We start from the raw sequence: 24,275 nt of genomic DNA on the forward strand, positions 1-24,275 counted from the left end.
GCTGAAGGGATATCTAAAAAGAATAAAAACATAAAGTAGTAGAAAACTAGTATGATGTCTGCAGACTGTGTAGACAGATGTTTTTGGGTGCTCAAATGCATGGAAACCTACAGGAGGCTTCATTTCAGTAGGGCTGAGAATTTAGGTGCGGAGTGATACAAAATTCATTGGAAATGTGAATGCCATCTAATGGGAGTAAGTGGTCGCATGCATTTTGGTTTGGTTTGTTACAACGTTTGCATAGTTTTGGAATTACAAAATGAACTGAAATAAAAAAGAGCACCAAGGAAGGTAGATGGACTGGTGCCAACAGGGGAGGGGGTGCAATTCAAAAGAGGAAATGTCTGTTTGTTTTCATAGAGAAATTCAGGGGTTTAATCTGAAATCAAGCTGGATTTGAGTTTGTTGGTGTCTCTGGTAACTTCTCTCTCTTGCATCATGGATGTTGGCAAATTGGATTTTAGAAAGGCAAAATAATACTAGAATTGGAGCTGTCAAAGATGCACAAGGGAAACTGTTTTAATCCTCAGGAACTTGGCAGTGTATTTTTTATATTATGTCTTTATATGTTATGGATGGATGTTCTGTACTATATCTATTGCCTAGTACAAGTTTGTCATGGCATTTGGCCAGAACAATAAACTTATGAACTTGGAACTTTTGGATAAGGATCTTGCCCATGGGACAGATCCAGTTCCCCAGCCGAGGTTACAGGGGGGCTCAATTGGATTCTTAAATGGTGTGCATTTATTTACACAACTTCTGTAGCCTGGATGTTATTTTCACAGATATAAGGAGGGAATCACATACAACAGGACAAAATTGATTCTCATTTTGGCACCCTCACTGAAGAGGCATGGTAATGTGGCCGAATCACACTCTTTCTTTTTGCGGCTTGTCACAAGAGGCAGTAATTGTTCAGAATGACTAAGCACAGGCATTAAATGCAGTCAAGAGAGATGGGTTCATGCATATGTTTGCCTTCCCTCCCTTTGTTTGACAGGAAAACTGACTCCAAAGATACACTGTGGTTTCCTGCCGAGCTGATTAGAGGCTCAGTGTGCAAAAAGAAGCATTAGGTAACCATTTTAAACTTTGTTATATACATGTTCCTGAAACATTATTGGACAATTCCAGAGCATGAAAAACAATAATGTTGTAGGGTTGGTGTGACCTTAGTTCTGTGTCTTCTACCTGAAGACTACTGGAGAGAGAGAGAGAGAGAGAGAGAATAAATAATAATAATAATTTTATTATTTATACCCCGCCCATCTGGCTGGGTTTCCCCAGGCACTCATAAACATGTATGAGCTGAGGTTGAGCAGATGGGGCTGTCAATTGAGAAAGGGTCATGTTTAATGCAGCTCATCATGGTCTCTACATATGGGCCAACGAATTTGCATAAGTATGTAGTCAAAAGTCAAACAGAAGAGTACAGGTAAGTTTTGAATTGGGGGGGCGGGCATAGTGGGAAAAGGGGAATTATCTACTAATGTCCTCATAAAATGATTAATACTGCAGTCTAATGCATGCTTACGTTGCGTCAGTCCCACTGAATTTAGTGGTACTTGTTTCTGCATAGCATTTATAGCAGCGATGGCAAACCCTTCTGGGGGCCACATGGCTGTGTTGGGCAGGGCCAGTGGCAAAAGTCTACAGTAAGCTGGTTTTAGACATACTCACACATACTTCTCTGTCCTTTGTCCTGGCAAGCAAGAGGCATTATTGGTATTCAAGGGCACATTCCAGCCAGGCAAAAACACTCAGGGAGTGCAAAGTAGGGCTAGGGAGAGGTATGGCCTTGGGAGAGGAGTGTATGGCTAAGGAGGAGGAGTCCTGAGGGCCAGATAGAGAGATCTATAGGGTGCTTTTGTTCTGAAGTACATGAAGAGGTCTGTGTATTCAGGAGCAGGTCATCTAGTCGTCAGGGAAGTGGATAATGTTTTGTGTGTTTTGCATTAACAGGAAAGAGCTGTGTCCACAACTGAACAGAACTGTAAGCCCCTTCCCATTGCAGGACTTGGATTGTCCCCATACTCTACGAACAGACTCGTATACTGTGCATATGGGTATGCCAATATAAACAGACATTTTAGAATTCTGTACTGAAAGTAAATTATAGGACCAGAAAAACAATCTGTAACTGGAATGGATTTCATAAGAATGCCTCTTGCTGTTTCGCTGCATTGAACCACCTCTGGTCCAGAAGCCCATGTATATTTAACCACCCAAAAAGTAACTCATGTTCTTTGACATTCCAACAGAGGGTATTATTGTGTTGGCAGCAATTAATAAAAATTCTGCTTGGTGCTTTGTTGCAAATAGATTTGCCTTTGGGCTGGACCATCTGCACCAGCCTGCAGCTTTGCTTTGGTATTGTTTCACTTTAAGTTCTAGCCTTTTCCATGAAAAGATAGCACTGTACAGAAAACAGTTGTGTTCCTAAAAACCTGCCCCAAATATAACTCTGTGCTAATGCAGGGTTTGTTACACAGAAGTGGGATAGCTACACAACAGCAGCACTGAATAATTCATATTCACAGGCACTATCAAATGAGATTTACCCTCTCTGCCTGTGCAATGTGTTTGCATTTCCATATACTTGCGATAATACTTAGATGAATGATAGTGGATACAGTTGAAATCCAAAATGATATGGGCATGACCAATCTATTCTGCAGAGGATCTCCTCTTAATTCTGTTTGGTATAATGCTCAATTGCTGTTTTGGTCTCTGAAAAGCAAAGCATTTATTTATTTTTTTGCATCATCTTTAGGCCATACAGAACTCTTCAGCAGGTAGTATAAAAAAGGTAGCTAATTCTAAATGCTACAGAGAGCAAAGTGTGATGTGGCAGACAGGTTGACAGAGCGATCCTATCTATGGTGGTGGGAGCTCCACATTACAGCCACTGCCACCACTTCCAGAGCCCTGCCAGCTCACAGCAGTTTGGATAGGTGGGAAGTACTTGTCTGTAATCAGTTTACCTTTTGATGTCTCCCCCACCCCCTGAAGTATGATATATGACAATTTCAGGGCTGCCGTTGGTTTAGAGCTTTGGGGAGGGGTGTCTGAGGGGAATGAGTGTGCATAGGATCCTATGGATCTATTGCCTTTCCTGATGTGCCTGTTCCTGGCCACACTGCCATTGGAGAACCACCACCATTGGAACAGCAGTGATGGTGGAGATTTTCATTGCCACGCAAGACAGACTTCCAGCAGCAGCAGCAGCAGCAACAACAACTTCTCAGACAGCAGAAAGGGAGGCCCACAGCACCCTGTGGTCTCTCACCTGTTCTCCCAGGTAGCTAAGGATTTCTACCTTACACTGCACTCTCCTAAGAGTAAATCCCATTGTACTCAGTGAGGCTTGGTTCTGAGCAGACAAATATTTTTCAGCTGTGTTGTACTTCCCCTAGAAGAAAGTAATTGCTGTGTCCTGCATAGAAAGTAAATGCTGTGTCCTGGCTTTAGAAACTAAGAGGTAAGTGCTGTCCTGATTACAAATTAATTTCAGTACTTTGTAGGTTCCAAAGTAATTCTCATTTCCTGCAGCTTTCACACAGGAAATTGTTCAGTGTAAGTAACTGTGAGTTGGACAAAGGCTTTTGATATTGTAAAGGAACCTCACTTTAGTCTTCAATAATTCTTTACCTACAAAAATAATTTGTCAGCATAATGGGTACTGTGTCAACCCCATGGGTGTCACCTAGTAGGCACTTTATAATCCTGCCAACGTAATGATTAAAATGTACTAGAAAATTGAATCAATCCATCAGTAGTACTCTATTCCTAGTGAGACTTGCAGTTCTTTATATCCACAAAATGCTTCTTTCTTCAATTTGCACTGGAACCTCCAACCCAATAATTAGAACTGTACAGATAGGGATGTATGAAGGCAGTGGATGTGAACAGCCTGGAAGTGGAGTTTTGCAGCAGATTCTGGACATGTAACCTGTCACTGATGACTGCATAAAGAGGAGAGGTGCTGGTGGGCATAGAAAGCAGCAAAGGGGACATTGCAGGAACAGTTCATCAGAAGAAGAAGAGGACAGGAAGAAAGGAGAGCCATCAGCAGAAATCCAGATTTTGGGAGCCTGGTCACTAACCTGCACTGGAGCAAAGGCAAGGAAGGTGATAAGGTGGAGGCTTAGGGGATCCCCAAGAAGGTATTAGTATATATACTGTATATATTTTTTTACAAAACTTAAATTTTATTGGACGTGAAACCGCCCACAGAGGTATAATCCCGAACCACGACACCTCGCTCCACCGGGGTGTACATTTACGAACTCAAAGCTTCATTGGAAATCATTGCCAGGGCACCCAGGAAAGTGACGTATTCCTGGAAGTTCACCACTTGGTCCCCATTGCGCTCCAGATCTTTCATTAATGCCTGTATCTCTGCTTCCTGCAGTTTCAATAGTGGGCTCCTTCTGTATCAGCTCCTTCAACTCCTTCTTGCTTAGGGTGTTCTTAACGCCATCCTTGTTGGCGTATTTGTGGAAGATGACAACCAGCATGCCAATAGCTTGGTCAAGAGGTGCTGCCATGGTGAGGGATCAGAAGCAAGATGGTCCAGTGCTGAGTGGCAGGAAGTGATGGGGAACGTGGTCAGGTCTTAGTATTGTTGAGAAATCCCTCTACACCTATACTTATAGCTCCCTGGAGGATCCCTATGATGAGTCGGGTCTTAAACTCTGCTGAAAGAGGTAAGGACCCTTCATGCCTTCTCTGAAGAGGTTAACTGGGGCTCTGTAGGCTTTTCTCTTCATTGTGAACCCCCTATCTCAGGCATAGAAGCCAATTCCTAGGGGTCAAGGTCCCTCTGCCCCCCCATAAAATATTTGCCCCCCTCAAGTTGATGGGCATTGTCATTCAGATGGTATGTGTGTGCTGTGCCATGTGATCAATTGTGCAGGGCACACCTGGGCTTCCCAATATTTCAGTCAAGTTGGCACCCATGCATTTCCGACACCATTCAGGTGTTTTTCCACAAGGGCTCATGCAGGATCACTCTGGAACGATCTGAGTTGGAAAATACAGTCAGGAAAGTGGACAGACTTGATAGGCAGTTTTCCTCCCTCTGTTATAGTACTAGAACTTGAGGCCATTCAGAGAAGCTAAATGGTGTTAGGTTCAGGGCAGGCAAAAGAAGGCATTTACCAGGATTGGTTCGCTCCCACGAGACGTAGTGATGACTAGCAACTTGGACAGGTTTAGAAGAAGAAGAGACAAATTACTGGAGGATAAGGTTATCAATGGCCGGTAGAGACGGTGGCTGTGTTCCGCCTTCAGTGTCGGAGACAGTATGCTGGGAATCACAAATGGGGAGAGTGCTGTTGCACTCAGGTCCTTCTTGTGGCACTGTGAAAACAGGATGCTGAACTAGATGGGTCTTTGGTCTGACTCAGCAGGCCTCTTCTTAATTATGGTCTTATTTAAGTTCTTAGGTGGGCAGGTTGCATATCCTTTCCTCACCCCGCTAATCTAGTTCTTTCTCTATTTGTGAAAGGGGGGCAGGTTTCAGTGAGACATAGGAAAAGTGGCAAATAATTCACTTTCAGCTCTGCAAGCTTCTCACTGCTCGGAAAAGTTGGGGCAAATGTAATGGTATTAATGGTTAGACAACAAGGTATACAAGGGCAATTCTATAAGGCTGATCAATGACTTGGCATCAGTGATAAGCAACAAAAGCTAAATTGGTCTACTCTGCTGGCAAGGGATTATCAATGCCCACCACTTCTGCTGCCTCATCAAGAGCTAAAATATTTTTTCCTGGCAACCTGTGGGGTAGTATTTTATCATTTTGTGCGTATGCACATACAATCAATCAATCAATCAATCAATCAATCAATCAATCAGTGAGTTACCATTTAAGAGGGCAGGTTCTTACTCAGAGAAGTTTACCATTTAAAATTCAGCGTAAAGGAAACAGAGGAAGGGGAGGAGGGGCAGAAGGTATAAATAGGGAAGCAATATGTGGTTGTTTCAGTTACGTATGCTTAGGTTTAGTTATAGCCCCTATTACAGTAGGGCATGGAAGCACATAAATCAATATGAACATGGAAGCAATTATGCTATATAGAACCCCCTCCTCATCTTTAAACAGTCATTACATGTACCCAGTCCACATCTTTCACCTTCGCCTAAACGTCTTAAGAAACGGGAGCAGGAAAAGTGAGAATTGCTGGAAACCGATTCAAAAGCAGTTAGTATCTAGCTCAATTTATTTCAATAAAGAGCAGATCAATAGGGACCTAAAGCAGTCTGTCAATTTTTCTGTCACATTTATCAGAAATTCACTGACTTCAATCTTTTTCTTGCTGGCCGCTTCTTCATGGAAACTATCCTCACACTCAGCATTAAAATTTGCTAAGCACTCTTACTGTGCTGAACGCTAAGCAACAATCTTCCCTCCGAAATGGTCTGTCAGGCACTGTTTTCCTGGAGCAACAAGAAATGGCAGTATGCAGTGCAACTCAAAAATGCTTGCACCTTTAATAATATTTAAAAATTTTAAATATTAAAACAAACAAACCCCAAATCTTGCACATAAATACGTTAGGCCATAATTATTAAAAAGGGAAGATAAGTTCTGAGCCAAAATTGTCTGTATTATTTAACTATTTCCTATTTCCTGCTTCTTTTCCAAGTTAGTCCGAGTTAGCATGTGCTAGTGTTCACTTCTTGGCTCTAGCTTGGCCAAGTATAAAACCTACACTTCAAATGGCTTTGTTTGCCTTAATGAAGTTTAAGTTTGCTTTGTCTTTACAACCAGCAGCTTTGCCAGGCTATTTCATTCTGCGCACTGCTGTACTAGATTTCCCAAATAGCAACACCAATCAGGTGTGACCATGTGGAGTCAGGCTCACCTCTAAGGCAGAATTTTGACACTTGGGACATGGCATATCCAACATGCATATTATATGAGAGGGCCCACTGTCACCTTTCAACAACCCAGAAGGTGGAAGTAAAACCGTACTGTTCTTTTTTTCATGCTTTGTCATATTAAATTGACTTTGAGGACCAAAAACTACATGTCCCTTCCTTGCTTTCCAAAGATACAGTTCTTCAAATACCTAGAGAAGGCAGGAAAACAAAGGAAGACAAGAAGGGAAAAACACATCCCCCTGCACATAAATTATTTCAGTGGTTAATGAGAAAAGAGTCTTCTAATGAAGCTCTCATCCGTGAAGATTGGAAAACAAACTGCAATGCATCCTCTTAGGTTCACAGCAAAATACGAACCTGTCACAAGGTAGAGAAATAGGTCGCGTGGAAGTTAATGGAAAACCATGAATGGAATACATTGTGTCACAATGCATCATCCCAATTAAGAAATTATAGTTAGAATTCTATTCACAGTGATTAATGTGCTGGATTGAATTGTGGGGTGTTGGTTTTGTTTTCTTATATTAGAGAGTTTTTCTTATTTGTTTGAGTCGTTTCTGAAACTAGGATTGCTAACTCTAGAACTAAACATTTCTGGTATGGAGGGAAAGCTTGATGGTGGAGACAAGTCAGGGCAATAGAGCTCAAAGCAAATCTGATAATGGAGACATTGGGAAGAGTCCCATGAGAGTGAAGCCAAGTGTTAGAGTTTGTTATATTAAATGGGTACAGCTAAAAAAAACCCCAGAGGTGGTGGTGAATCTGGCATTGCACCTCAAAAAATGTTACAGCAGGTAATTGGCAGGTGGGTGTCTCCACAAATCTGTTTCACGGTTACAAGACTCCAAAATAGACTTTATTCACCCTCTACAAGTTGGAGGGAGACTTTCTGAAGCAGGCAGCCGCTTCTGCTCATGGAAGCTCCAGGTATCTGACATAGAATCCCCACTTCAGACAGTTGTCTGCGCAACTCATTGGAGACAGAAATAGCAATGCAAGGGAGACAAAACTAGCTCACTCATCCCTGCTCTCCACATTCACACATTGTATTTCCAAATTTGTTTTCACACCAGATGTTTTGGACTACAACTCAACTGGCTGGGGCTGATGAGAACTGTAGTCCCAAAAATCTGGAAGGCAGCAGGCTGGTGATGGGCTGAGCTGGAGACTTTAGGTAGAAAGAGAATAAGTCAGACATCTCACCATAGCTGTCAACCTTCCCTTTTTTGCGGGAAATTCCCTTATTCCAGCACCGTTTCACGCTGCTTCCCGCTGCTATCCCGGATTGTTAGATATCCTGTAGACTGTCCCCAGGACAGGTGAGGCTGCTGATCCCTTATTTTCAAATCTGAAAGTTGACAGCTATGCATCTCACACTTGCCTTAGAATCACAGTGATGAATTTTTCCAGTGATGCAACTCCTAGGTTCAAAAAAGGCAACAACTTTGTTCACCTGAGACGCACTTTCAACAATTTCTAACTGATTCAAGCAGAATTATGTTGAAGGTTATGCAAAATTCACTTGAAGGTCAGCAAGACAGATCTGCATTTTTTAACTTTTTGTTTTTATTTTTTAAAGTATAAGAATAATAGTTAAATAACACCCACGCACCCACACCAAAGTGACATATTTTAATATGTTTTATATCATTCTACATTAATTGATACAAAATTGCTTGCTTTCTTGTTTTGCAAATTGATGGAATCCCAGGTTTCCTCACAGACCTTAAAATACAAAAATACAAAATTACCGTAACCGTAAACTAATTTCCGTCATGGATATTGATTTTTTTAAAAAAATTCTGGTTCTCTGTCCTGCTTTGCAATGTACATGAGCTATTAGAATGAATAAAACACAACAAACATCTTAAACGGCCATTCCATATCCGATGGCACCCACAGTTTGTTACCACCTGGCAATGATAGGACAGATGCTGGCTCACACAGCAGTGATGTTATCTGTTTGCATCAGCCAATAGAGGCCATGCTTGCATCCATGCAACCCAGGGGAGTATCTGCCACCATTTCTCATGTCAAGTGCAGCTTTGGATGAGGCCCTGAGCTTGTTTATGAATTCCTAGTACATTCTATTGACAAACCTTTCCTGTCACAAGCTGGAAAAAGTATGTGCTAAATGCCCCTCTAAAGTGCCTCCAAATGGATTTTCTACTCTGTTAATATTTTAGTACCCTTTACAATACACATCATTAAATGTGTGCACTTTGTAAAACTATGAATAAGAATGTGTATAACTCCATGCATTTCATACTAAATGTAACTGATTCTTTTCTACACTGCAGAAGTAGTGGTCTGTTGCTGTTACTCGAAACAGCCACTCCTCTGGAAGATGCTCAGCACAGTCCATATATCTTAGTTTCTTCCTTGCAAATGGAAACTATCATAGTGTAGATGATGCTTGTTTCCCCCCCTCTTAAGCACACTCTCAAAATAATTCATCCTTGGGGTATATTGTACTACATGCTATCATTAAATGAGCACCTGGATGATAGATGATTTGAAGGTAATTTATTTTATACTGTATTGTATTGTTATTTAACCTGTTAGCTTCCTTGTGTTTCCTTAGAAAATAACATGGGAAACAAACAAAAAAGTTATACAATAAATAGAATAAATAGAATAATAATGATAACAGGCAGGGTTATGTTTGAAATGTTTCACAATAAATGAGAACTGAGTTAGAGCAGGAACTCTTCGCTTTAGCTTTGAGGTTTTTGGGGGTGGGTGTTGACACAGTGGTGCTCAACCCCTGCTATGGTAAAACAGTAAATGTTCCTACTGACTTCTGAGGGTAGTTCTTTCTTCCATTCAAAATTCAGCATTCAAAATTCACTTCAAGCATCCCTCCCCCCCTCCGCCCCACTGCTAAGGCCAACCATGACGAAGAGTGAAATCCTATTTTCTTTAGAGACAAATATTTAAGTTTGATAAAATTAATTGTAGCTGCTGCTTCTTTGCCTCCTGTCATGAGGAATTTCTGTCAGGAGGTGATTATATAGATGTGAAAAAAGAGATATAGAGAAGACCTGTATCGCTGGAGAATGCAGCATCAGCATCAGAATATCATCATTTCTTTGGCTGGTCATAGGGGGACTAACAGAGCATCCAAGTGGAAAGGTTTCTAAGATAGTGTCTCTTCTTCAGTGGAGCACAAGGAGATGATAATAAGCTGATTGGGTGCAATATACCCCCCACTGAAAAAAAGTCCAACTACTGCTATTGAGCAGAATGGATATGGATTGCTATCAGTATCTCTTTACTTGGTCAGCATAGAAATGATTGTTCAAATTTTGTCAGTGGACCTATGGTGCAACTCTTTTGTGTGTGTGTGTACAATGTAGCTGTACAAAGGAACCAAGGCAGTGGTGGAGAGAGAGAAGGAGAGAGCACATTTAAGTAGAAAAACAAACCATTGAAATACTGACATGGCAGTTCAAGAGAACTGCCCTGCAGCAAATAAGAAGATGAGTGTTTAATGAAAGCTAAGATCCAGCTTAAATGTAATTAACGCATTAGTAAGTGGAGAGAAATCATGTCAGCTCCTTGTTCACATCTAACATAGTTAAGCATAACTTTAGCAATGGCCACTCCAAATCTTTTGTGTTATTGTATTTTATTTGGAACAGTATTTAAAAACACACACAAAAACCCTCATGTAATGAATTCCTTTAATTCTTCTTAAAGGGGGAGTGCCCTATATCACAAGCAGTGGCTGTGGCTATCGGTTCCTGCATTTAAGGTACAAATATTTAGGAGGATGGGAAAATCAGATACCATGAAGTATCCTATTAATTTGAACCAGCTCTGCTGTCTAGCGTTAAAGTTCCTCAGAAAGACTCATTACGTGTCATAAAGATGTATAGGTATCCTCTTCTTAATAAGATGGAAAATAGCAAGGGACTGGAAGTCCAAGGTTACATGAGACAGAGATGGTTTACCATGATTTGGCAACCAGGCTTGGCAGGAAAGCTTACCTGTCAGAGCAGACTGGCAATTGTAATTCTTGAAACATGGTTTCCCGTTCTTACCTATGTCAATGGAAAAACATCACAATTTACTTATTTATTTTACTAAATTTCTATACCAACCTTCATCCAAAGATCACAGGGTGGTTTACAGCATAGGAATACAAAATAAGAATACAAAATGCACCACCACCACCACAACCACAACAACAACAGTAACCAATAATCGTTTGTACCACAAAAACATTTAAAGTCCGTAGGTTGTTTAATCAGCCAAAGGCATGGTTATAAAGGAACACTTTTGCCTGGCAACTCACAAATCTCACACATCTCTTTCTGGAGGGATTTATTTACCTGAGCAGTTAGAAATGGGTTTTTTAATTATCAGTAGCAATTAATGATCACATACACTCATTCACATAAATTGCAAATTCTACTTGTTAATGTCTAAAATTGCCATTGAGCATTTATCATTGATGAGCAAAATAAGCAATATAAACATTTATAAAAACAATCAAATATGGAAGCAAAACCAAACTAAACATCCACAGCCACCATTTTAAGATAGACCTGCTGGTGGATGGATTGAGTGGTATCCCATGTACAGCGCCCTTCCCTCAGAAAAGTCACCTGTTCTCCATAGTTTCATTTTCGTTTTGTTAAGATCAATATTATAATATATGTTTTGTGTACATTTGCCCTCTTTCCCCTCTCCCTTCATCCCATGAACATGGTCAGCTTCTATTGAGAAACCTCTGCCACATTTTTATCATTTAAAACTGTATTCACTGCCCTCAGTTCAGGACAGGGCAAGACAGGAATAAATCTGAATTATTATTTAACTGTTCGATGTATTCATGAATGGTGCACTATTGCCACTTATATTTGTTTCCTAGGAAACCAGCTTGAAAAGTACTATTTGCCTAACATCAGGAGGTGCTGGGTTTGCTATGTGCATGAAACAAAAACATGGTATGAAAGAAAATCAAAATTTACAATTTAGCTTGAAAAAAAATACGAAGGAAATTATAGTGATCAAAGCATGTGTACTGAAATACAATTTTTCTTGGAAGAGCACTTGAGATTTGATTATCTTAAAACATGATAAAGGGTCTTTGTGTGACCTCAAAACTGAATGCTAATTATGATTTAAAAAAACCCTGATTTATAGTTAAATAAGATCAACCATACTTTCCCCCCACAAAGCAATTATGACTCTGTTCACTAGATGAAAGCTAGTATAATTACAGACCATTCTAAAAAAATTACAGTTTCTTCAGTGTGTTTGCCTCTTGGTAGAATGGCATTATGTAAAGCTATCCAATACTGCTTGGTAATAGCAACCCATGAAAAATCTGCTTCCCTGTCAAATGCATTGCATAGCCATGTTTGAAAAAACCAGCCACAACCCTTCTCCAGAAAATCAATACTGTGCAGGCTTATTTCCTTGAGTGTAATAATCGCTGCAGACCCCAGGCTGTTGTGCTGACCACTTTGAAAGATTCACAATGATCAGCTCTACATTTCTATTCATTAGCCACAAACTTAACAATATGCCAGGCCAATAAAGGCCACAATTACTCAGGCATCAATCCACAAAGCTTTTCTTGAAGAAAGATAAAAGTCAATAAGAAAAGTTAACTGTGGGCGTGTGGCAACAGGGTGTATACTGACTGACTGGCTAAAAAACATGCTTTTGCTTTCCAGGAAAGTTACAGAAGCTGGATTGGTGTTCTTGATTTCCGAAGCCTTTTAAATGCAAAACTGCCAACACTGGTAAGTAAAGAACTAAGAAAAAACTGAAATAGCACATGTCACAATATTGGACTGCAGTATCCAATTGAAAGCTGCCATTTAAGGAATAGGAACTAAGTGTGGATAGTGGAGCCAGTTAAGCCTCTGTATCATTGTGATGCTTTGCCTTACTTTCTTAGCATTGCTTACCCAGAACACAGCAGTGTTCAATTTGTGGCCAGCCTGTAGCTGTTGAGCTCTATTAATCGGTGACCCAACTCCTGTGTATGAAGCCTGAACCAATTTGCATGTTCTGAACATGCAAAGTTGTGATGTTATTTTGCATTCCAGACTATCCTCTGGATTCTCATGGAAATGTTTGCATAGTTACTTTGCAGGGATGGGGGGGGGGACACATCTCTCAATAATCACCAAGATGAGTGACACCAGCATCACACTACAGGTGCAAGGCTCCCCATTCCTCCTGAATATGCAAACTGTTGAGTGCTTTGTATACTAATAGTGACCCCTTGAACTTGGCTAGGCTAAGTTCAAGGGTTCTTGTCTACGTAACTGTATAGATAAATTTTATAAAATTAAAAATGGAGTAACAAAAAAGTTGGTAAAATGTCAAAAACATACAGTAAGCAACAAGATAATGTGCATTATTCCTTCACTTTCATGATTTCTAAGTCCATTTTTATTTTTCAAGCACCTGGTGATGCATTTCATATTTGTGGGTACCACTAATTTCTCCAAAATAGCATTGCAAGAGGGTGGCAATTAATATGAACACAAGCTTGATATCTGCTATGTTTATGGAATGGAGCTACTGAAAGCATAAAAAAGGTAAAGGGACCCCTGACCGTTAGGTCCAGTCACGGACGACTCTGGGGTAGTGGAGCTCATCTTGCTTTACTGGCCAAGGGAGCCGGTGTACAGTTTCCGGTCACGTGGCCAGCATGACTAAGCCGCTTTTGGCAAACCAGAGCAGTGCACGGAAACGCCGTTTACCTTCCCACCAGAGCGGTACCTATTGATCTACTTGCACTTTGACGTGCTTTCGAACTGCTAGGTTGGCAGGATCAGGGACTGAGCAATGGGAGCTCACCCCGTCATGGGGATTCAAACCGCCAACCTTCTGATTGGCAAGCCCTAGGCTCTGTGGTTTAGACTACAGTGCCACCCACGTCCCCAGCGCCACCCGTGTCCCACTAAAAGCATTTAAGAGGCACCAGTAAAGACCTTTGAGGTGCCATGGTGCCACCACCAGTCTCTTGACTTGACAGTCCAAATGGTTAAGTAACCAGCAGAACAATCACATCTACAGCATAGTTATGTCTAGTATGGGGCAAACAATTGTACCCAGCTAAAGCACAATATTTTAAATATTTGCAAGTGCTGAGGGAATATGTAGTGCATGATAATGGAGGCAATGATGATGATGATGATGATGATGATGATGATCATATAGAAAGGGTCCAATATGAAGATCCAAATTTGTTTTTATATGAAATATTTGGGGCCCATGTCCAATTATCATCTAATAGGTGGTACAGAAGCATGTCATCCATGGGAGCTCATAGTAGAAACTAAAATAGCTGAGTGCACCAAAATACATAAATGAAAATAGCATATTGTAGAAAACATTTCATCCACCTATATGAAACTACGGTATGTTTTATCTGAACTCCATTCATAAGCAGATAGCCCATGATAGAAATGCAGTTCTCCAGAAGAGTTATAACCCCAGCCTCATGTTCAAACGGATTACTTCACGCACCTTTGACATGAAGGCATTAATGAGATGAAAATGAAAATTATCCCACTACTCCATCAATTACTACAGGTGCCTGTAGTCTGCTAAATGCCTTTTACCTTCTTCGCAGTATGAACAAGTGTATTTGAAAAATCACATTAGGCTAAAATTGAGCTGCATTAATAACATGTTAATGCGCCCTTGAAATGTTTACCCCAGAATTTTAAGAGCAAAAAGTAGAAGCTCTAAAATACCATGAAGGCAGCTTATTTTTTAAAAAAACGATCTCCAGTTCTATCATGAATGAACCTCACTTCATGTATTTGACCTTGACACAACATTTTATGCCGTAATAAATCTGATACCAGCTAAATCTGATATTTTTAGTGATCATAGCAAAAATAAAGTACTAATACATCTACCATTAATCCAGAATGCGGCAGCTAGACTGGTGACTGAGAGTGGCCGCCGAGACCATATAAAGATCTTCATTGGCTCCCAGTACATGTCTGAGCACAATTCAAAGTGTTGGTGCTGACCTTTCATACCCTAAACGGCCTCAGCCCAGTATACCTGAAGGAACGTCTCCATCGTTCTGGCTGGACACTGAGGATCAGCGCCGAGGGCCTTCTGGTGGTTCGCTCACTGTGAGAAATGAGGTTATAGGGAACCAGGTAGAGGGCCTTTTCAGTAGTGGCACCCGTCCGGTGGAACACCCTCCCACCAGATGTCAAGGAAATAAACAACTATCTGACTTTTAGAAGATATCTGAAGGCAGCCCTGTTTAGGGAAGTTTTTAATGTTTGATGTTTTAGCCTGTTTTTAATATTCTGTTGGAAGCCACTCAGAGTGGCTGTGGAGGTCCGGCCAGATGGGCGGGGTATAAGTAATAAATCAATTGTCATCATCATCATCATCTCACATTCTCCAGCAATGCAGAGCTCTACAGCCTATGTACCAAGGGTGGGAAATCTGTGACCCTCCAGATGTTTCTGGACTCAGCCAGCTCCAGTCAAAAAGGCAGATGGTTTGGGAAGATGGGACATGTAACTCAGGCACATCTTGAGGGCTACAGGTGTCCCAACCTCTCCTATATACAAATCTTGGTGTCTGAGCCCCATGGTTCCCCAAAGGCACATATGCCATTAGGGAGGGGGTTGAAAATGAAACTGTTGATATCATAACACCATCAAACAGATCTATGATGCCAGCACACTGGGATTTCTGTGTAAAGCTCTGGTTGCCTCACTCAGAGCTGGAAAAGGTTAAGAAAAATGCAACCAACTCTTGTGGCTTTTTAGTTTAGAAAGAAGGTGAGCATAGGGTAGTGGTGGTGATAGAGGTTTATAATATTATACATAGTGTGGAGAAAGTAGTTAAGGAGAAGTACTTGGGGCCAACCAATGAAGTGGATGTTGGTAGATTATGGACAGGCAAACTTCTTCACAAACATGCTCCCAGAAGATGTAGTGATGGCCACCAACTCGAATGGCTTTAAGAGAGGATTAGGCAAATTTGAGGTGGGTAAGGCTATCAATAATGACTAGTCATGTTGTTTTACCTCCACCGTCTGAGGCAGTATGCCTCTGAACACCAGTGGCTGAGAACTGCAGATGAGGAGAGCACTGTTGCTTTTTGATCTTGCTTGTAAGCTTTTCACAAATGTTTGGTTGGCTGCTGTGAGAACAGAATGCTGGAATTGATGGGCCTTTGGCCTGGTCCCACATGCTAAACTCACATCAGTCAGAGGCGCCAGCTTCTCAAGATGATTGAGGGGCCCCAATGCGACGTTCTGAGGTTGCATGTGCGAAAAGCCAGGGGGTGGAGCCGAACGCCTTCTGAACTTTGAGGGGGGCTGCCCCCTAAAAACAACAACTGGGGGGCTCAAAGTGCCTCAGCCCCCAGGAATTGGCACCTAGCAGCCAAGTTCATCAGGCATAGGCTGCTTAGAGAAGGGGACAAATTATATTTGATTTGGAGGAACAGATTACTTATTTATTGGAAAGTATTTCCTAACTGCCCTTCATTAAAATATTCCAGGGCTGTGTAAAAAAATGTCAATAGAACTAATCACAAAACATATATTTTAAAACTAATAAAAGCACAACAAAATACAAGATGACAAGAGGCAAATAAAAACCTGAAAATCTAAACATAAAAATAAAAATTGGAATATGCAGAAATTCCGAACACACCTTGGGAAAGAGGATGATCTTCACCGGGCATTCAATTTCCCCATACTTCCTAATGCCCTTGTGCTTCCTTGGGGAATGGTGATGAGCTGCATTCACAAACCATCATCAGACAAGTGCTGCCCCTAGGCATGCCTTTGTAAAGGGCTGAAAACTGTTATATGACTGAACAATCTTCCTTTGTTATGGAGACTGGCCTAGATAGCTAGTTCCTCAATGGGAGTTAATGGTCAGGAAATAGTTGAGAGATCTTGCTTTGAGCACTTTAAATGGGGGAGAGGTGTGGAAGAATCTACATCCCTTGACTCCCCCTCCCTGCATATAAAGGAAGGGGCTGGTGTTAGAGTGTTTTGGTTAGTTTTTTATTTTCTATTTTGCAGAGAGACAGCAGAGCCTGATCTGAAGGCAAAAAGCACCTGGAGCTGAAGATGCCTCTCCTCTTTCTTGAGATCTGAGGTGAGATAACAGATTGTAACAGATGTGCAAGAGTGCACATGCACACCTAGGCTCTAGTTGTATATTTGTAGATTGACAAAAATGCTATCAGTCTCTTCCAATGCTGGGAAATCTAGGAAAAGCTGCCCTGGAATTTTTCACTGCTTGGAGAATTAGGTAAAGGTAAAGGGACCCCTGACCATTAGGTCCAGTTGTGACCGACTCTGGGGTTGCGGTGCTCATCTTGCTTTACTGGCCGAGGGAGCCAGTACAGCTTCCGGGTCATGTGGCCAGCATGACTAAGCTGCTTCTGGCGAACCAGAGCAGCACACGGAAACGCTGTTTACCTTCCCGCCGGAGCGGAATCTATTTATCTACTTGCACTTGATGTGCCTTCGAACTGCTAGGTGGGCAGGAGCAGGGACCGAGCACCGGGAGCTCACCCCATCACGGGGATTCGAACCGCCGACCTTCTGATCAGCAAGCCCTATGCTCTGTGGTTTAACCCACAGCGCCACCCGTGTCCCTGCTTGGAGAATTGGGAAGTACCAAACTGTATCCTAGGCAATGACAGCACAATCCTATGCATGTCTACTCAGAAGCAAGCCTATTGCTAAGTACTGGAAACATTTGGGCTGCTTTAAATGCATAACTTTGAAACAGATGGGGGAAAAGATATTTACTTTTTGCATAATAAAGAGTAACAAGGTTGCTGTGAGGGGTTGCTTGCAAAATGTGACATTTCCATTATGTAACCCATAGCATAAACTTTTTCACAAAGATCTAACACCTTTGTTGTAGGGTTTTTTTAAACACAACTCCTGCCGCTAGGTGTACTGCCAAGCAGAACACATCTGTTCTAGCGCTGAATGTGCTGTGTTGATCTCCTATTGATTAACATGTCATTGATTTAAGTCCAATGATGGTTGAATGAGTAAGAGCTGCACAGCAGGGATGAGAAAAGCCAGGCTTTCATCTACACCAGTGTAGCTGAGCAGCTCCTGGGCCTTTTGCAGCCTTCAGGGTTTTTCCCATCTGTCCAGCCTGCTTGTTTGTCTTTTCTCCATGTTTTTTCCCATGAGAAAAGGCAGCTCAGTAGTAAACAGAGGAAGAAGCTGCCTTGTACCAGGTCAGATCATTGGTCCACCTAGCTTAGCATTGTCAAAACCGACATGCAGCAGCTCTTCAGCTTTCAGGCAAGAGCCTTTTTCCAGCCCTGTCTAGAGATACCATGGATTGAACTGGGACTTTTTTTTTTGCATGCAAAGAATGTGCTCTACAACCGAGCTAGTATTCCTCTCGAAAGAAATCCTGTGGCTGAAGATTGTGCCATTTCCTGTGGGGTACTGATCTGTTTTTCTTTAAATACAAACTGGAGAGAGAGAGAATTTGAACCTTGCGGACAGGGCAAGAACTTGACACCTGGTAGAAGTCTCTTTGCCTCAGAAAAACTGACCCATAGTTACCCTACCTGTGAAATTGACACGTTTGGGTCAGTCTTCACTTCAACCTGGACAAATGTCAACTTTGTAATAAAGTTGTTCCCATGTGTTTGATTTCCACATTTCCACTTCTGGACAGCTGCATCAACACAGGTTGCCCAAATCACATGGCTGCTCCCCACACCAGTATCAACCACCTCTGAGCAGGTAGATCAACTGCTGGAAGTAGTGATGTGAACCATCACTCATGTGATATGGAACTCCAGATGTTTATAACACACAATGAAGTAGCAGAAAAGGTAATGGCTGAGCAAGACTGAGCGTTCAGTACTATGCATGCTTATTTGGGAGTAATTCCACTATGGGTCAAAGGTGGGGAACTCTGGCCTTCTAGGTGACTCCAATTCACCTCATGAGCCTCAGCCAGCATGTTCAATGGGATGATGGAGTTGTTGTCCATGGAGGCCACGGGTTCCTCCTCTCTGCTGTAGATGATGCCAGTCTACCCACAAACATACCAGTAAGTAATTTATAGTTACATTATTCCCGCCATGCACATTGATAGGCTCAGCTAACTTGGGATCAGTTGTTTCCTAGTCACAATGGTTTTTAATTGGCCCCGGAAGGTAAGATATCATCTAGAAAGAACAAAAAGGAGATGATTCCCTAATCTATAGCACAAGTTTAGAATTTTAACCATTTAAGGAACAGCCTAGACATCAGCTAAAGTGATGGCAGATTTCAGTTTATATTCACCATTGTTATAAAGGGGGCACATTGTAGCTATGCAGGTACAGTCTGAAAAACCCGCAGGATGAGGACAAATTAAAAGTCAAGTCTTCAATCAGTACACCATTTCCCTTTTTGGCCTCCATGTTTAATTTATATCAGCCAAGGATAGCCTAAGTTTGTCTACTGAAATGTCATTTGCACTCTTTACAAACCTTTGAATTTGTTCAAGAAGGTGAAGAGAAGATTAAATATCAAAGGTGGGTAAAAGGTTGAATGGCTTGAAAAGCTGAATGACAGTGGTTCCTAGGATGTGGTGTGTGTGTGTGTGTGTGTGTGTGTGTGTGTGTGTGTGTGTGAGTGAGAGAGAATGAGAGTGAAAGTAAATTGGCTTGCAGGACAGGCCTCAGTATGAAGCAAAGTGAATCAATTGGTTCAGAAAGCAGGTTCCAGAGAGGGTGCTGTTTACCTCCTCCAGAGCTAGATTTGTTTTAATTTTTAATTTCAAGTGCATTGGCAGAAATCCACAAGACCAACATTGGTGAGGGCAGTATTCTGGGCAATGTGGTCAGTTGCCCTACTTTGCGGAAGGCGGTCCTCTCTCCATTAGAAGGGCTGTCAGAGGGCAGTCTTGTATTTGGAGGGGTCCATTATTGGAAGGGCTACCCAGTCCAAGTCCAGTTTAAAGATGAAATCATGGCAAGGGAAAGCAGGGACTTCAAAGTTGCCACTCAGCACCTGGACAGCAGAGTGATTTGGCCTACATGCTACGTGGGTGGCGCTGTGGTTTAAACCACCAATCAGAAGGTCAGCATTTCTAATTTGTGCGATGGGGTGAGCTCCCATTGCTTTGTCCTAGCTCCTGCCAACCTAGCAGTTTGAAAGAATACCAGCACGGGTAGATAAATAGGTACTGCTGCGGCAGGAAGGTGAATGGAGTTGTGTGCCAGAAGTGGTTTAGTCATGCTGGCCATGACCCGGAAAAGCTGTATGAGGACAAACGCCGGCTCCCTCTGCCTGAAAGCGGAGATGAGCACCGCACCCCATAGTTGACTTTGATGGGACTTAACTGTCCAGGGGTCTTTTACCTTATCTTTACATGCTACAATTGTCTCCACTATGATGAAATGTCATATATTTCTAGTTTAAATTATAGCAATTATTTCTTGATCTGCAATTCTGCAAATATGTCCTGTTGTCTTTTGGAGATGCCTAAGTGGCCATCCTTGAATGAAATCTCCCAGTCAATGATCAACTTCCTTCCAGCCTAAGTAGCTGGAATATAGGAATGACCTCAACAACTGATAGTCCCCACTGGTGTACCTTCTAGTTGCTCATGCCAGGTCATGCTCTCTGTGTCGTTGGGGGGGGGGGGAGGCACTGAGAACAAGGGAGCAACTGGAGGAGAAATCTGAAGAAGAGTCCTGGGAGGGAGAATAAATTTATGACTTTTGAGTCAGACCATTGCTCAACTAATTCAGTATTGTCTAATCTGATTGACAGAGGAATTCCAAAGGACTCCCAGTCTGAAAAGGTCATGAGAAGGGAGGGAGGAAACAACATTTGTAATTGTTTCCCCACCCTAGAACTCAGGAGATTGCCCCTTTTTATTTTCGCAACCATTTAATGACATATGTTTTCACAATCAAGCCCAGTCCTTTCCTCTCCTCTTGGACTTTCTTTTCCTCTGCTGAATTCCCCTTCTTAGATTAGAGAGATGCAGCACAATGTTGCATGGAAAAAACTGTCTTGCACGCGGGAGGCAGAGGGAACAAGCCCTTTAAAAATCAAACTTTTCCTTACTGAAAGTGCTTAACACATGAGGCGTTATTTTAAAAATACCTAGCTGAAAATGTGTTGAATTCTGGGTGTGAAACTGTTAATTAGTGAGAACTGGAATGCACATGGAGAAGTTACATTATTGGGAGAGATTCAAAAGCAGATAGTGGGTGTCTGGGTCCATATTAGGTGTATGCGGGGAATTAAATCACCTTCTGCATGCCTTCTACTTGCCTAAAGAAACTGTACAGAATGGCGGACACTGTGTTGTAGGTAACACATGTTAGCATTTCTCCTTCCACATTTTCTTTCTGGCTTTTAATGGGAGAGTGGGAAGAAAGAGGACGGAAAGAGGTCCTGCCCCTTCGCCTGCGGAGACTAGGGAAGGGGAGGCAGGTCTGCTGGCTCATTGTCCTGCCCCTTCCATGGGTTGGAGAAATTCCCTAGCAATGATGTTGAATGCTGACCAGCCAGAAGGGAAGGCTAGACAGGCGGAGGAGCAAACCGAGGGGCTGATCTCGGTTTCACCACCAAGAATGCAGCACTGCCTCTGCTTTAGGGAACAGACCCAGGTCCCTTGGCGAAAATCACACCTCCAAGTAAACTCTTAGGGGGAGTGTCATGAGTGAGCGAGCTATGTCTTGCCTTTAAAAGCTGGTGGAAGAGACATAGCCATTTGTCAAAACATCTTTGCAGCTTTCATCCAATCTCAGACTCTTGATATGGTTCTTCAACTCACTAGCCACCCCTTTCATGCTTTGTACCTATAGCCTGACCTGCACCATACCTAGCCTTGAATAAACTTTTCTTCCAACTCACAGAGAAGAGCCTCAGTCATGGTGTTTGGAGCAGGAGCCAGGATAGACATTAAAGTGGCTATATATATATATATATAAAGTGCACTCTAATATTGAATTTTGAAATGTTCACTGCATGTCCCAGTTTCTCACAACAAACAGAGAACAGTTATATCTGCCATTAAAATATTGGTGAACTAAGCAACAATATAGGGATGCGGGTGGCGCTGTGGGTTAAACTACAGAGCCTAGGACTTACCGATCAGAAGGTCGGCGGTTCGAATCCCAGTGACGGGGTGAGCTCCCGTTGCTCGGTCCCTGCTCCTGCCAACCTAGCAGTTTGAAAGCACGTCAAGTGCAAGTAGACAAATAGGTACTGCTCTGGCAGGAAGGTAAACAGCGTTTCCGTGCACTGCTCTGGTTCACCAGAAGCAGCTTAGTCATGCTGGCCACATGACCCAGAAACTGTACGCCGGCTCCCTTGGCCAATAAAGTGAGATGAGTGCCACAACCCCTGAGTCGGTCACGACTGGACCTAATGGTCAGGGGTCCCTTTACCTTTACCTTTTTAAGCAACAAAATAAACCTCATATAGTATTAGAAGAGTCTGATATATTTGGAGAGTGCAATACTCAGCAGAGGATGGCTCAGTTGGTAGAGCAGGAGACTCTAAATTTCAGGGTCATGTTAGTAAAACAATTATTTGAAGAGATTCTAACTGGAGGGCCAAATGAAACCTTTTCCAGACAAATTGTGGCTGGCAAATACTGCTGTATTTATTTTGAATTTGATCCAGCAGTGCTTAAGAAGTAAGCACTGTTTATTAGCAAGATGTTTCAAACCAGATCTATTTTAGCTTTTAATACAAGTAATATGGATATTTGGCAAAATGTCAAGATATATGACTCCAAATCAAAAGGTGATCAAAGCAGAAGAAAAAGAAACTTGTTTCAGATTTACATTTGAAGCTGAATTTTTCAAATTTGTACTTTCGGAAATAATGGAGAACCAAAACAGTCATTCTTTGAAATCCATACTTCCATCAGATTTTGCAATGCAATTCTCCAATTAACCAATCTTTACAAAAAAGTACATATTAAGTAAAAGTGTACATAAAAATAAACATATTCATGAAAATAACATGTAAAAATGTGTCTGTTAGTTACAGCTGTGTAGAAAAATGAGTTTATTAGGAGAAATTCGCACTAAAATACTGGTGAATTTTCATAAGGATAAAAAAAAGAAAATTCACAAATTGCGCAGAAATGTATAGAATCAAATTTAAGATGGAAAATATTACAAACTGGATGAATCAAAATTGACAGATCCTTCCATCCCTAGTAGCAATAGAGAGATCTATTCCCCACAGATCACATACAGAGTGCATTATGGAAAGAGAATTCTCATGTTCCATAAATTATTGTTCTTCATTGCATGGATTTCCAATGATCACGTTTCACTCGGAACCCTAATTACAAGTGACTGATACGGCTAACCTTTAGCTTCAATTAAACATGGATGTATGTGAAGGAAAAGGTACACCAGGATGGCCAAATGGCTGACTGTCCTGACCTCAAGACACATTAGGCAGTGTGTCCATCCTGTCAGCTAAATCCCTGTCCAACTCACAGTCCATGTAAATTGATCTTCAGCTTTATTAACTTGAACACAAAAGAACTCAGAAATGCTGATGATAAATATTTAGCTGTATAAGAAGGGTGAACCTGGCTGAGATCAAAGAGATGGCATATGGATGAGGTTGCAAGGCCAGAGCCTTCAGGCTACAACTCAGTGGTGAAAAACAAGATCAGAGAGAGGGTTTTTTTTTCCTCAGGAGAAATTATTTAATGGCATTAGATATTCGGCTTAGGAACAACCAACATGATAATAGATACTAAGGGTTGATTAGTTGCTAAAGGATCAACAATGGGAAAACTAAAGCAGTTCTAAATATAGAGGGCAATATAACAAAAGTGACATTTCAACTTTTTAAATATTTGAGATCCACCTTGTCCAATATTATACAGTGGTGCCTCGCAAGACGAAATTAATTCGTTCCGCAAGTCTCTTCGTCTTGCGAGTTTTTCGTCTTGCGATGCACGGTTTCCCATAGGAATGCATTGAAAATCAATTAATGCGTTCCTAGGGAAACCGCCTTCAGACCAGGTCCGGGGACAGTCTGTCCCTGACCTCTTCTGAAGGCTGGGGGGGGGACAAGGGCTTTTCTTCCCACCCCCAGCATTTTAAAAAACCCCGGGACAGCGGAGGACTTCTCCGCTGTCTGGGGCGATCTTAAAATGCTGGCGGGCGGCATTTTAAAATCGCCCCGGACAGCGGAGGACTTCTCCGCTGTCCGGGGCGATTTAAAAGCCCCTGCGAAGGCAGGCAGGGGGGACAAAGACTTTTGCCCCCCGCCAGCCTTCAGAAGAGGTCCAGGACCTCTTCTGAAGGCGGGCGGGGGGGCGAAAGTCTTCCCCCCCCGCCTGCCTTCAAAAGCCGTCGGCGACAGCGGAGAAAGGCGCTGCCTTTCT

At 42.0% G+C, this 24,275-nt stretch overlaps 1 long non-coding RNA gene and 1 pseudogene across 3 annotated transcripts; one reads left to right on the forward strand and one right to left on the reverse strand.

Moving 5' to 3' along the window:
• Nucleotides 1–3,453: 3,453 nt before the first annotated feature.
• On the forward strand, nucleotides 3,454–21,794 carry LOC308594023. 2 transcript variants are annotated; one of them, XR_014011234.1, is made up of 4 exons: nucleotides 3,454–4,169; nucleotides 12,585–12,653; nucleotides 16,943–17,018; nucleotides 19,237–21,794. It is a non-coding gene; the product is annotated as an uncharacterized lncRNA (long non-coding RNA). The 2 variants fall into 2 exon arrangements; XR_014011235.1 differs by lacking the exon at nucleotides 3,454–4,169 and having other exon boundaries at nucleotides 11,861–12,653.
• Nucleotides 4,194–5,064, reverse strand: LOC308593920 (protein S100-A6 pseudogene; annotated as a pseudogene). Its single transcript has one exon. The product of its transcript is annotated as a protein S100-A6 pseudogene (transcript).
• Nucleotides 21,795–24,275: the final 2,481 nt, after the last annotated feature.

Source organism: Podarcis bocagei, assembly GCF_964188305.1.
Source record: "Podarcis bocagei genome assembly, chromosome: 8".
NCBI classification, from domain to species: domain Eukaryota; kingdom Metazoa; phylum Chordata; class Lepidosauria; order Squamata; family Lacertidae; genus Podarcis; species Podarcis bocagei.